Here is a 16,011-nt window from a genome sequence, read left to right as displayed (position 1 = left end):
TTCGAGAGACTTTGAATGGACTAATTATCCCTCTTATTCGATCTGCACTCACCATCAAAAGCAACCAATCAATCATAGGCCTCGGGACAAAAAGGAGGAAAGACAAAGAAAATAGCAAGAAAAGTAGACGGAAAAAAGATAAGTTTACAAAAATAAAGCATGAAAATTCGATATTTATTATCTAAGTTTAAGGGGAAAGATAACAAAAAATTAAAACTAGAAAGGAAAACAAAATAAAAGAAAAAGAAATGAAGAAAGAGCACCATAGAACAGGAGAAGAAGAAAAATTATTTAATTTTTTCAAATAAATAAATACAAATGGGAGAAAAACAGAAGTTGCGGCTCAATGGATTAGAGGAAAAGATGAAGAAATAGGAGCCGAAAAATTAGTTTTGGGTACATAGCCATTTCAGTGTTATGTTTTGACTCCAGGAGTGTAAGATAGCTATTAATACACCCATAAACACTTTATAGGTTATAATTATAGTAATAAATTCTAATGTTATTTTTCAAATAAATCCCTAAATATGCATTAATTTGTATAAACCAATGCTTGATACTTCCATTTTATTTCTAATTTTCTTTTCAGATAGTTTTGAATCATCAACATTTATGATTTTACATTACTAATACAAGTGTAGGAACACGTGCATTGCATGTTGTTTGGTTTAGCTTTGCTCTTTTTTTTTTTTTTTTTTGGCTTTGAATGTACTTCCTTAGTAGATTGAAGAAGCAAGAAAAATGAAAGCTAGAATCTATTGATTTACACTCATTATGTCTGATGTCTTTTAGTGTAATTTCATTAGTCTCATTGAACTTTTTAAAACCCTCAGCATTTGGTGAATCATTTAACCTTCTTAAGAAAAATTTTTTTTTTTTGGGAAGTGATCGAGAACTATCAACTTTTAAGGAGTTGAAGTTTGTGTGCAGTTGTTTCAGTTCTTCAACTTCTTGATGTGCCACATCTATGTGAACTGGTGTTTTGGGTATCTTATCAAATAGTATCTCACTTGCATGATAATATATATATATATATATATATTATATAATATGGTTGAAGAATTATATAGGATAAATTAGACTATAACATATTTATGACTATTATTATTAAATCAAAAATCTAATATATTTGAGTATATATCACATTAAGGGTCTGTTTGATAACATAAAAAAATGCTGAAACTCAACCTTTTCAGACATTCAAATATTTTGAGTGTTTGATAAATGAAAATCTATCTGCTGCACTTGTTTAGCGGTGCTGAACTTGTGTGTATTTTTTTCATCACAAGAATCCTAACTGAATGCTTAATTCTGATAATAATCAATAGAATTACTTCAACTACTTTATCTTATCTACCAAATCTACCATTGTTTGTTAATTATGTTCAAAATTCTTATCTAACTAGTTTTGTACCCGTTCGCTGAACGAGAATTTTCGAAAAATAATAAACTATTTAGTCAATTTTATAAAAATGTCGATATGAAATACAAACTTAATGTATATTTTATTATAACTTTTCTTAAGTATATTACTATATGCGCATTGTAATATAAAGTATTCTTATAATATAAATTTGAACATCTAATTCAATAAATAATAATTCAACAATGGAAAAAATAATATTCGACAATATCATAACATTCAAAAACTTGAAAATAAATAAAAAGTGCAGCAAATAGTATCAAATAATATTCTATTCTTCAGAAACTTGTTTTAGTTTTTCTTCTGTTTGAACATTCTCCTCGATTTGTCCGTGTAAATCAGCATTTATTGATTTTCCATTATCACTGCATGATAGCAAAGCAGGATAACTAAGTATATAAAAAAAATGATTTATCGCATTCAAGATTGTGTATAACAATATGTAGAGATTATAGTTTAAAAAAGTAAAATAGTATATTAAATCTACCTTCTCATGCAAATCTTTTTATGAGCATTCCCTTCCTCTGTGGTTTTTGTTGAACCCTTTGATGAATGATTCATATGAAGTGTATTGAAATGTTGTTGATTAGAATCATCTGTTATATTAATTGGGATTTGGAAAGAAGATACTTCAGGTTGGTATTGGTTGTCGGTTCCACCAATCTGATAATGATTTATCAAAATTAAAGGCAAAAATATTATGTGAGATATAATATGTGAAATATAAGAGAAATTCATTACTAATTCAAGATATATTACTAATCCTATGTGTTCATAAAAAAAACAAACAAAAAATAAAAAAAAATTCAAGATATGTTACTAAACTTTTACAATTGAAAATCAACATATCTTTTTTTAAAAAAATATGTATTGAAATAAAATGTACCTGATAATCAAGAGGAGTGGAAACCCAAAATCGATACTTTATTGTGCCAACCGCTTGTACTGAAAATACCTAACAATGAATTTGATGCTTGAAATCAATATATTATAAGCTATATGTAGTGTAGGCATAAGAAATAATAATTGATAAGAATATCAAGAGATATTGATACGAACATTAAAAGTAGGTTTATCTTGATTTAAGTTGTTTAAAGTATATAACTTTGGGTAGGAAATTAAAATCTCATAATATTAAGAATTCTTATAGGAAATAAAAGTGAGTTCTCAAGACAGACTTTACCTATCTTGAAAAACCACCTCAACTATATCGAATCCTTTAAGTGCATGGACTCCTATGGTGTGGGTCCACACACTAAATACTCCCCACCATCTGAGCAAAGATGTATTGTGAATCCTATAACCTAGCAATGAGTATAACCTGCATGTTTTGATTTACAACGAATGGATTTATAGGAATTTACAAACCCGTACTCAAATAGGAATTATATTTGACCGTACGGGTCAAAAACATATAGTTAATTGGATTCAATTAACTTTTTTTTCCATAAATTTCGTGTTATGCACCATGTCTTGATAACACACTTAATAATAAAATTTATTAAGAATCCTATTTCCAACATCAGATATGGATTTCTGTTATTAATGGTTCCTTTTGAAATTAGTTACTTTTCTACTTCTTGTAGTGATAACAATTCTTATTTACTTCGATTCTCTATGCAATACACAAATTATTGGCATGAATTTGGAGATATATCTAATAGAGATATTTATGTCTCTTTTATTTATATCACATTACTTTCCAGTTCCTTTTTTGGGTTGGAAATAAGAATCATATAATATTAAGAATTCTTATAGGAAATAAGAATTGATATATATCTAAACAAAAAAGGAGCAAGCCACGTAGGAAACTACTTGCTGTCTCGTTTAAGCCATGTAGGAAAGAGAAAACATGAAGGGATAAGAATGATTATACGACTTTATTATATATATATATATAAAATTAAACAACCTAATATTCTCTATCAAACAGTTTTTTAGTTTCTCTTTTCTCCCTTTTTAATGACTTTCACATCTTCTCCATACTCCTCATATTATATATTTCATCTTTTATATTAATTTGACTTTAAAAATAAATATTTTCATTTTCATACCTAACAATTTTAAACCAATCAAATCATAGATTATATTTCTTTTTTGGATGAAAGGATATAAGGGCAAAATTGTTAAATTAAACTTATTAAGCATTCAGTTATAAATATTTATCAAACAGTATAAATAGATTTAGCAATAATATTCAGATATTCATATATTTTTTTAGTGCTTAAAATTTAGCAAATTAAATGTTTCAGTATTCAAATTTCAGAATTCAAACTTCAGAATTCAGATTCAATTTTATCAAATGAACCTAAATGATAAGTAAATAGTTTATCACTTATTTTTGAGAGCAAGTTTTGCTTACGAAATTTAGTGCCACTTAATTAATTCAAATGTTCAATTTTTCGTTATCAAATACGTCTAAACATATTAAGATTTGAATCCATTAAATTTAAATATCGAATCGAATTATCAAATAAGACCTGAGTGGGGGGCATTGGAAGTTGGTGACCATATATACTACTTTTTTTCCTACACAACTCCAAACAAAAACTGTCTTTTTTGTTGGTTATCTGCATTCTGGTATTGGGCCTAAACTCCTGGTGTGCATTTCTAGGTTATGCCTTGGGAAGTACGGTTGTTTGCCCTTCGGCCATTTACTCTGGAGAGTCCAAAACCTAAGTCACACAGGTTTGTGTGTGTTAAATTTTAAACTTTTTGCAAGATGGGTCGTTGTAGTACAGTGGTAAGTATTCCCGCCTGTCACGCGAGTGACCCGAGTTCGATCCCCGGCAACTGCGATTTGCTTTTGCACTCTTGTGCTCGTGCAGTTTTCTTTTGCAGTGTATATATGATACATTTGACTGCATATCACATTAAAAGTATATAAAATATATAATATATTGTATAAATTATATAATAATTCTTCAACCATATTGTATAATATATATATTATCATGCACCACGCAGTTTTCTTTTGCAGTGTATATCTGATACATTTGAGTGCATAGCACATTAAATATATACAACATATATAATATATTGTATAAATTACATATATAATTCTTCAACCATATGCTTACCAAATGTATCAAAGAGTACCTCACTTGCATGATATATGCTGACCAAATATATCAAATAGTACCTCACTTGCATAATAATATATATATATATATATATATATATATATTATATAATATGGTTGAAGAATTATATAGGCTAAATTAGACTATAACCCACTCAACTATTTTATATTCTCATCTAGACAGTTAAACATTATTGTTTTTCTTGTGTCATTTAGCTCACTATGATACAGTATAAGTGACACAATTAGTCAATTTCATCGGTTTCTTCTGTTAGCTTAGACAAGATAATGGTCACGTGAGAGATAGACCTTCGGCAGAGACAAAAGCAACATTTTGCCTCAACCTACATAATATCCCCAGGCGTACCTCACCTGCATGATAATATATATTTATATATATATATATATATATATATATATATATATATATATTATACAACATGGTTGAAGAATTATATAGGATAAATCAGACTATAACATATTTACGACTATTAGTATTAAATCGTAAATATGATGCATTTGATCTGGTACATTTGAGTGTATATCAAATTAAGTGATAAGTAAATAGTTTATTACTTATTTTTGGGAGCAAGTTTTGCTTACAAAATTTAGCGCCACTTAATTAATTCAGATGTTCAATTTTTCATTATCAAATACGTCTGAAAATATTAAGATATGAATCTATTAAATTTAAATATTGAATCGAATTATCAAATAAGACCTGAGTGGGGGGCATTGGAAGTTGGTGACCATATATACTACTTTTTTTCCTTCACAACTCCAAACAAAAACTGTCTTTTTGGCTGGTTATCTGCATTCTGGTATTGGGCCTAAACTCCTGGTGTGCATTTCTAGGTTATGCCTTGGGAATTACGGTTGTTTGCCCTTCGGCCATTTACTCTGGAGAGTCCAAAACCTAAGTCACACAGGTTTGTGTGTGTTAAATTTTAAACTTTTTGCAAGATGGGTCGTTGTAGTATAGTGGTGAGTATTCCCGCCTGTCACGCGGGTGACCCGGGTTCGATCCCCGGCAACGGCGATTTGCTTTTGCATTCTTTTGCTCGTGCAGTTTTATTTTGCAGTGTATATTTGATTCAATTGAGTGCTGATCACATTAAATGTATAAAATACATACAATATTTTGTATAAATTATATAATAATTCTTCAACCATATTGTATAATATATATATTATCATGCACGATGCAGTTTTCTTTTGCAGTGTATATCTGATAAATTTGAGTGCATAGCACATTAAATATATACAACATATATAATATATTGTATAAATTATATATATAATTCTACAACCATATGCTTACCAAATGTATCAAAGAGTACCTCACTTGCATGATATATGCTGACCAAATATATCAAATAGTACCTCACTTGCATAATAATATATATATATATATATATATTATATAATATGGTTGAAGAATTATATAGGCTAAATCAGACTATAACCCACTCAACTATTTTATATTCTCATCTAGACAGTTAAACATTATTGTTTTTTTTTTGTGTCATTTAGCTCACTATGATACTGTGTCAAGTGACACAATCAGTCAATTTCATCGGTTTCTTATGTTAGTTTAGACATGATAATGGTCACGTGAGAGGTAGACCTTTGACAGAGACAAAAGCAACATTTTGCCTTAACCTACATAATATCCCCAGTCGTACCTCACCTGCATGATAATATATATTTATATATATATATATATATATTATACAACATGGTTGAAGAATTATATTGGATAAATCAGACTATAACATATTTACGACTAATATTATTAAATCGTAAATTTGATGCATTTGATCTGGTACATTTGAGTGTATATCACATTAAGTGATAAGTAAATAGTTTATTACTTATTTTTGGGAGCAAGTTTTGCTTACAAAATTTAGCGCCATTTAATTAATTCAGATGTTCAATTTTTCATTATCAAATACGTCGGAACATATTAAGATCTGAAACCATTAAATTTAAATATTGAATTAAATTATCAAATAAGACCTGAATCGGGGGCATTGGAAGTTGGTGATTATATATACTGCTTTTTTTCCTACACAACCCAAACAAAAACTGTCTTTTCTGCTGGTTATCTGTATTCTGGTATTGGGCCTAAACTCTTGGTGTGCATTTCCAGGCTATGCCTTGGGAAGTACAGTTGTTTGCCTTTCGGCCATTTACTCTGGAGAGTCCAAAACCTAAGTCACACATGTTTGTGTGTCTTAAACTTTCAACTTTTTTCAAGATAGGTCGTTGTAGTATAGTGGTGAGTATTCCCGCCTGTCACGCGGGTGACCCGGGTTCGATCCCCGGCAACGGCGATTTGCTTTTGCATTCTTTTGCTTGTGTAGTTTTACTTTGCAGTGTATATCTGATACATTTGAGTGCTGATCACATTAAATGTATAAAATACATACAATATTTTGTATAAATTATATAATAATTCTTCAACCATATTGTATAATATATATATTATCATGCACCATGCAGTTTTCTTTTGCAGTGTATATCTGATACATTTGAGTGCATAGCACATTAAATATATACAACATATATAATATATTGTATAAATTATATATATAATTCTTCAACCGTATGCTTACCAAATGTATCAAAGAGTACCTCACTTGCATGATATATGCTGACCAAATATATCAAACAGTACCTCACTTGCATAATAATATATCTATATTATACAATATGGTTGAAGAATTATATAGGCTAAATCAGACTATAACCCACTCAACTATTTTATATTCTCATCTAGACAGTTAAACATTATTATTTTTTTTGTGTCATTTAGCTCACTATGATATTGTGTCAAGTGACACAATCAGTCAATTTCATCGATTTCTACTGTTAGCTTAGACAAGATAAGGGTCACATGAGAGGTAGACCTTTGGCGGAGACAAAAGGAACATTTTGCCTCAACCTACATAACATACCCAGTCGTAGCTCACCTACATGATAATATATATTTATATATATATATATATATTATACAACATGGTTGAAGAATTATATAGGATAAATCAGACTATAACATATTTACGACTATTAGTATTAAATCGTAAATATGATGCATTTGATCTGGTACATTTGAGTGTATATCAAATTAAGTGATAAGTAAATAGTTTATTACTTATTTTTGGGAGCAAGTTTTGCTTACAAAATTTAGCGCCACTTAATTAATTCAGATGTTCAATTTTTCATTATCAAATACGTCTGAAAATATTAAGATACGAATCTATTAAATTTAAATATTGAATCGAATTATCAAATAAGACCTGAGTGGGGGGCATTGGAAGTTGGTGACCATATATACTACTTTTTTTCTTTCACAACTCCAAACAAAAACTGTCTTTTTGGCTGGTTATCTGCATTCTAGTAGTGGGCCTAAATTCCTGGTGTGCATTTCTAGGTTATGTCTTGGGAAGTACGGTTGTTTGCCCTTCGGCCATTTACTCTGGAGAGGCCAAAACCTAAGTCACACAGGTTTGTGTGTGTTAAATTTTAAACTTTTTGCAAGATGGGTCGTTGTAGTATAGTGGTGAGTATTCACGCCTGTCACGCGGGTGACCTGGGTTATATCCCCGGCAACGGCGATTTGCTTTTGCATTCTTTTGCTCGTGCAGTTTTATTTTGCAGTGTATATCTGATACATTTGAGTGCTGATCACATTAAATGTATAAAATAAATACAATATATTGTATAAATTATATAATAATTCTTTAACCATATTGTATAATATATATTATCATGCACCTTGCAGTTTTCTTTTGCAGTGTATATCTGATACATTTGAGTGCATAGCACATTAAATATATACAACATATATAATATATTGTATAAGTTATATATATAATTCTACAACCATATGCTTACCAAATGTATCAAAGAGTACCTCACTTGCATGATATATGCTGACCAAATATATCAAATAGTACCTCAGTTGCATAATAATATATATATATATATTATATAATATGGTTGAAGAATTATATAGGCCCAATCAGACTATAACCCACTCAACTATTTTATATTCTCATCTAGACAGTTAAACATTATTGTTTTTTTGGTGTCATTTAGCTCACTATGATACTGTGTCAAGTGACACAATCAGTCAATTTCATCGGTTTCTTCTGTTAGTTTAGACATGATAATGGTCACGTTGAGAGGTAGACCTTTGGTGGAGAGAAAAGCAACATTTTGCCTCAACCTACATAATATCCCCAGTCGTACCTCACCTGCATGATAATATATATTTTTATATATATATATATTATTCAACATGGTTGAAGAATTATATAGGATAAATCAGACTATAACATATTTACGACTAGTATTATTAAATCGTAAATCTGATGCATTTGATCTGATACATTTGAGTGTATATCACGTTAAATGATAAGTAAATAGATTATTATTTATTTTTTGGAGCAAGTTTTGCTTACAAAATTTAGCGCCACTTAATTAATTCAGATGTTCAATTTTTCATTATCAAATACGTCTGAATAGATTAAAATCTGAATCCATTAAATTTAAATATTGAATTGAATTATCAAATAAGACCTGAGTTGGGGGCATTGGAAGTTGGTGACTATATATACTACTTTTTTTCCTACACAACTCCAAACAAAAACTGTCTTTTCTGCTGGTTATCTCTTGGTGTGCATTTCCAGGTTATGCCTTGGGAAGTACAGTTGTTTGCCCTTCGGCCATTTACTCTGGAGAGTCCAAAACCTAGGTCACACAGGTTTGTGTGTGTTAAACTTTCAACTTTTTGCAAGATGGGTGGTTGTAGTATAGTGGTGAGTATTGCTGCCTGTCACGCGGGTGACCCGGGTTCGATCCCCGGCAACAGCGATTTGCTTTTGCATTCTTTTGCTCGTGCAGTTTTCTTTTGCAGTGTATGTCTGATACATTTGAATGCTGATCACATTAAATGTATAAAATACATACAATATATTGTATAAATTATATAATAATTCTTCAACCATATTGTATAATATATATATTATCATGCACCATGCAGTTTTCTTTTGCAGTGTATATCTGATACATTTGAGTGCATAGCACATTAAATATATACAACATATATAATATATTGTATAAATTATATATATATAATTCTACAACCATATGCTTACCAAATGTATCAAAGAGTACCTCACTTGCATGATATATGCTGACCAAATATATCAAATAGTACCTCACTTGCATAATTATATATATATATATATATATATATATATATATATATATATATTGTATAACATGGTTGAAGAATTTTATAGGCTAAATCAGACTCTAACCCACTCGACTATTTTATATTCTCATCTATACAGTTAAACATTATTTTTTTTTTGTGTCATTTTGCTCACTCTGATACTGTGTCAAGTGACGCAATCAGTCAATTTCATCGGTTTCTTCTGTTAGCTTAGACAAGATAATGGTCACGTGAGAGGTAGATTTTTGGCAGAGACAAAAGCAACATTTTGCCTCAACCTACATAATATCCCCAGTCGTACCTCACCTGCACGATAATATATATTTATATATATATTATACAACATGGTTGAAGAATTATATAGGATAAATCAGACTATAACATATTTACGACTATTATTATTAAATAGTAAATCTGATGCATTTGATCTGGTACATTTGATTGTATATCACATTAAGTGATAAGTAAATAGTTCATTACATATTTTTGGGAGCAAGTTTTGCTTACAAAATTTAGCGCCACTTAATTAATTCAGATGTTCAATTTTTCATTATGAAATACGTTTGAACATATTAAGATCTGAATTCATTAAATTTAAATATTGAATTGAATTATCATATAAGACCTGAGTCGGGGGCATTGGAAGTTGGTTACTATATATACTACTTTTTTTCGTACACAACCCCAAACAAAAACTGTCTTTTCTGCTGGTTATCTGTATTCTGGTATTGGGCCTAAACTCTTGGTGTGCATTTACAGGGTATGCCTTGGGAAATATAGTTGCCCTTCAGCCATTTACTCAGGAGAGTCCAAAACCTAAGTCACACAGGTTTGTGTGTGTTAAACTTTCAACTTTTTTAAGATGGGTCGTTGTAGTATAGGTGTGAGTATTCCCGCCTGTCACGCGGGTGACCCGGGTTCGATCCCCGGCAACAGCGATTTGCTTTTGCATTCTTTTGCTCGTCCAGTTTTCTTTTGCAGTGTATATCTGATACATTTGAATACATATCACATTAAATGTATAAAATATATATAATATAATGTATAAATTATATAATAGTTCTTCTACCATATTATATAATATATACATTATCATACACCGCGCAGTTTTCTTTCGCAGTGTATATCTGATACATTTGAGTGCATATCACATTAAATATATACAACATATATGATATATTGTATAAATTATATATATAATTCTTCAACCATATGCTTACCAAATGTGTCAAATAGTACCTCACTTGCATGATATATGCTGACCAAATATATCAAATAGTACCTCACTTGCTTAATCAGACTATAACCCACTCAACTATTTTAAATTCTCATCTAGACCGTTAAACTTTATTGTTTTTTAGTGTCATTTAGCTCACTATGATACTGCATCAAGTGACACAATCAATCAATTTCATTGGTTTCTTTAGTTAGGTTAGACAAGATAATGGTCACGAGAGAGACAGATACCTTTGGCAGAGACAAAAGCAACATTTTGCCTCAGCCTACATAATATCCCCAGTCGTACCTCACTTGCATGATAATATATATATATATATATATATATATATATATATATATATATATAAAATAATATTGTTAAAGAATTATAAAGGATAAATCAGACTATAACATATTTACGACTATTATTATTAATTCGTAAATTTGATACATTTGAGTGTATATCACATTAAGTGATAAATAATTAGTTCATCACTTATTTTTGGGAACAAGTTTTGCTAACAAAATTTAGCGCCATTTAATTAATTCGGATATTCAATTTTTCATTATCAAATATGTTTGAACATATTAAGATCTGAATCCATTAAATTTGAATATTGAGTTGAATTATCAAATAAGACCTGAGTCGGGGGCATTGGAAGTTGGTAACTATACATACTACCTTTTGTTCCTACACAACCCCAAACAAAAACTGTCTTTTCTGCTGGTTATCTGTATTCTGGTATTGGGCCTAAACTCTTGGTGTGCATTTCCAGGCTATGCCTTGAGAAGTACCGTTGCCCTTCGGCCATTTACTTGGGAGAGTCCAAAACCTAAGTCACACAGGTTTGTGTGTGTTAAACTTTCAACTTTTTGCAAGATGGGTCGTTGTAGTATAGTGGTGAGTATTCCCGCCTGTCACGCGGGTGACCCGGGTACGATCCCCGGCAACGGCGATTTGCTTTTGCATTCTTTTGCTCGTGCAGTTTTCTTTTGCAGTGTATATCTAATACATTTGAGTGCATATCACATTAAATGTGTAAAATATATATAATATATTGTATAAATTATATAATAATTCTTCAACCATATTATATAATATATACATTATCATACACCGTGCAGTTTTCTTTTGTAGTGTATATCTGATACATTTGATTGCATATCACATTAAATATATACAACATATATAATATATTGTATAAATTATATATATAATTCTTCAACCATATGCTTACCACTCAACTATTTTAAATTCTCATCTAGACCGTTAAACTTTATTGTTTTTTTTTTTTGTCATTTAACTCACTATGATACTGCATCAAGTGACACAATCAATTAATTTCATCGGTTCCTTTAGTTTGCTTAGACAAGATAATGGTCACGTGAGAGACAGATACCTTTGGCAGAGACAAAAGCAACATTTTGCCTCAACCTACATAATATCCCCAGTCGTACCTCACTTGCATGATAATATATATATATATATATATATATATATATATATTAAATAATATTGTTAAAGAATTATAAAGAATAAATCAGACTATAACATATTTACGACTATTTTTATTAAATAGTAAATTTGATACATTCGAGTGTATATCATATTAAGTGATAAGTAAATAGTTTATCACTTATTTTTGGGAGCAAGTTTTGCTTACAAAATTTAGCGCCACTTAATTAATTCAGTTGTTCAATTTTTTATTATCAAATACGTCTGAACATATTAAGATCTGAATCCATTAAATTTAAATATTGAATTGAATTATCAAATAAGACCTGAGTCGGGGGCATTGGAAGTTGGTGACTATATATACTACTTTTTTTCCTACACAACCCCAAACAAAAACTGTCTTTTCTGCTGGTTATCTGTATTCTGGTATTGGGCCTAAACTCTTGGTGTGCATTTTCAGGCTATGCCTTGGGAAGTACAGTTGCCCTTCGGCCATTTACTCTGGAGAGTCCAAAACCGAAGTCACACAGGTTTGTGTGTGTTAAACTTTCAACTTTTTGCAAGATGGGTCGTTGTAGTATAGTGGTGAGTATTCCCGCCTGTCACGCGGGTGACCCGGGTTCGATCCCCGGCAACGGCGATTTGCTTTTGCATTCTTTTGCTCGTGCAGTTTTCTTTTGCAGTGTATATCTGATACATTTGAGTGCTGATCACACTAAATGTATAAAATACAAATAATATATTGTATAAATTATATAATAATTCTTCAACTATACTGTATAATATATATATTATCATGCACCATGCAATTTTCTTTTGCAGCGTATATCTGATACATTTGAGTGCATAACACATTAAATATATACAACATATATAATATATTGTATAAATTATATATATAATTCTTCAACCATATGCTTACCAAATGTATCAAAGGGTACCTCACTTGCATGATATATGCTGACCAAATATATCAAATAGTACCTCACTTGCGTAATAATATATATATATATATATATTATATAACATGGATGAAGAATTTTATAGGCTAAATCAGACTATAACCCACTTAACTATTTTATATTCTCATCTTGACAGTTAAACATTATTGTTTTCTTTGTTTCATTTCTCTCACTATGATACTATGTCGAGTGACACAATCAGTCAATTTCATCGGTTTCTTCTGTTAGCTTAGACAATATAATGGTCACGTGAGAGGTAGACCTTTGGCGGAGACAAAAGCAACATTTTGCCTCAACCTACATAATATCCCCAGTCGTACCTCACCTGCATGATAATATATATTTATATATATATTATACAACATGGTTGAAGAATTATATAGGATAAATCAGATTATAACATATTTACGACTATTATTATTAAATCGTAAATCTGATGCATTGATTTGGAACATTTGAGTGTATATCACATTAAGTGATAAGTAAAGTTTATCACTTATTTTTGGGAGCAAATTTTGCATACAAAATTTAGCGCCACTTAATTAATTCAAATGTTCAATTTTTCATTATCAAATACGTCTGAACATATTAAGATCTGAATCCATTAAATTTAAATATTGAATTGAATTATCAAATAAGACCTGAGTCGGGGGCATTGGAAGTTGGTGACTATATATACTACTTTTTTTCCTACACAACCCCAAACAAAAACTGTCTTTTCTGCTGGTTATCTGTATTCTGGTATTGGGCCTAAACTATTGGTGTGCATTTCCAGGCTATGCCTTGGGAAGTACAGTTGCCCTGCGGCCATTTACTCTGGAGAGTCCAAAACCGAAGTCACACAGGTTTGTGTGTGTTAAAATTTCAACTTTTTGCAAGATGGGTCGTTGTAGTATAGTGGTGAGTATTCCCGCCTGTCACGCGAGTGACCCGGGTTCGATCCCCGGCAACGGCGAATTGCTTTTGCATTCTTTTGCTCGTGCAGTTTTCTTTTGCAGTGTATATCTGATACATTTGAGTGCATATCACATTGAATGTATAAAATACATACAATATATTGTATAAATTATATAATAATTCTTCAACCATATTGTATAATATATATATTATCATGCACCATGCAGTTTTCTTTTACAGTGTATATCTGATACATTTGAGTGCATAGCATATTAAATATATACAACATATATAATATATTGTATAAATTATATATATAATTCTACAACCATATGCTTACCAAATGTATCAAAGAGTACCTCACTTGCATGATATATGCTGACCAAATATATCAAATAGTACCTCACTTGCATAATAATATATATATATATATATATATATATATATATATTGTATAACATGGTTGAAGAATTTTATAGGCAAAATCAGACTCTAACCCACTCAACTATTTTATATTCTCATCTAGACAGTTAAACATTATTATTTTTTTTGTGTCATTTTGCTCACTCTGATACTGTGTCAAGTGACACTGTCAGTCAATTTCATCGGTTTCTTCTGTTAGCTTAGACAAGATAATGGTCACGTGAGAGGTAGATTTTTGGCAGAGACAAAAGCAACATTTTGCCTCAACCTACATAATATCCCCAGTCGTACCTCACCTGCATGATAATATATATTTATATATATATTATATAATTGTTAAGAATTATAAAGGATAAATCAGACTATAACATATTTACGACTATTATTATTAAATCGTAAATTTAAAACATTTGAGTGTATATCACATTAAGTGATGAGTAAATAGTTTATCACTTATTTTTGGGAGCAAGTTTTGCTTACAAAATTCAGTGCCACTTAATTAATTCAGATGTTCAATTTTTCGTTATCAAATACGTCTAAACATATTAAGATCTGAATCCATTAAATTTACATATTGAATTGAATTATCAAACAAGACCTGAGTCAGGGGCATTTGAAGTTGGTGACCATATATACTATTTTTTTTCCAACACAACCCCAAACAAAAACTGTATTTTCTACTGGTTATCTGCATTCTGGTATTGGGCCTAAGCTCTTGGTGTGCATTTCCAGGTTATGCCTTGGGAAGTACAGTTGTTTGCCCTTCGGCCATTTACTCTTGAGAGTCCAAAACCTAGGTCACACAGGTTTGTGTATGTTAAATTTTCAACTTTTTGCATGATGGGTCGTTGTAGTATAGTGGTGAGTATTCTCGCCTGTCACGCGGGTGACCCGGGTTCGAACCCCGGCAACGGCGATTTGCTTTTGCCCTCTTGTGCTCGTGCAATTTTCTTTTGCAGTGTATATTTGATACATTTGAGTGCATATCAAATTAAATGTATATAATATATATAATATATTGTATAAATTTTATAATAATTCTTTAACCATATTATATAGTATATATATTATCATGCACCGTGCAGTTTTCTTTTGCAGTGTATATATGATACATTTGAGTGCATATCACATTAAATATATACAACATATATAATATATTGTATAAATTATATACATTATTCTTCAACTATATGCTTGCCAAATATATCAAAGAGTATCTCACTTGCATGATATATGCTGAACAAATATATCAAATAGTACCTTACTTGCATAATAATATATATATATATATATATATATATATAT

At 30.2% G+C, this 16,011-nt stretch overlaps 4 non-coding genes across 4 annotated transcripts; all 4 read left to right on the top strand.

The window, feature by feature from the left end:
- The first annotated feature begins 5,472 nt into the window (after positions 1–5,472).
- On the top strand, positions 5,473–5,544 carry TRNAD-GUC (transfer RNA aspartic acid (anticodon GUC)). The gene has a single exon. It is a non-coding gene; the product is annotated as a tRNA-Asp (tRNA).
- A 1,225-nt stretch (positions 5,545–6,769) lies between these two features.
- Positions 6,770–6,841, top strand: TRNAD-GUC (transfer RNA aspartic acid (anticodon GUC)). The gene has a single exon. It is a non-coding gene; the product is annotated as a tRNA-Asp (tRNA).
- Positions 6,842–12,992: 6,151 nt separating this feature from the next.
- Positions 12,993–13,064, top strand: TRNAD-GUC (transfer RNA aspartic acid (anticodon GUC)). Its single transcript has one exon. It is a non-coding gene; the product is annotated as a tRNA-Asp (tRNA).
- A 2,486-nt stretch (positions 13,065–15,550) lies between these two features.
- On the top strand, positions 15,551–15,622 carry TRNAD-GUC (transfer RNA aspartic acid (anticodon GUC)). Its single transcript has one exon. It is a non-coding gene; the product is annotated as a tRNA-Asp (tRNA).
- The last annotated feature ends 389 nt before the right edge of the window (positions 15,623–16,011 follow it).

Source organism: Coffea arabica, chromosome 1c, assembly GCF_036785885.1.
Source record: "Coffea arabica cultivar ET-39 chromosome 1c, Coffea Arabica ET-39 HiFi, whole genome shotgun sequence".
Lineage (NCBI taxonomy): Eukaryota > Viridiplantae > Streptophyta > Magnoliopsida > Gentianales > Rubiaceae > Coffea > Coffea arabica.
Note: the sequence above shows the minus strand (reverse complement) of the source record. Positions and strands in the feature narration are given on the sequence as shown.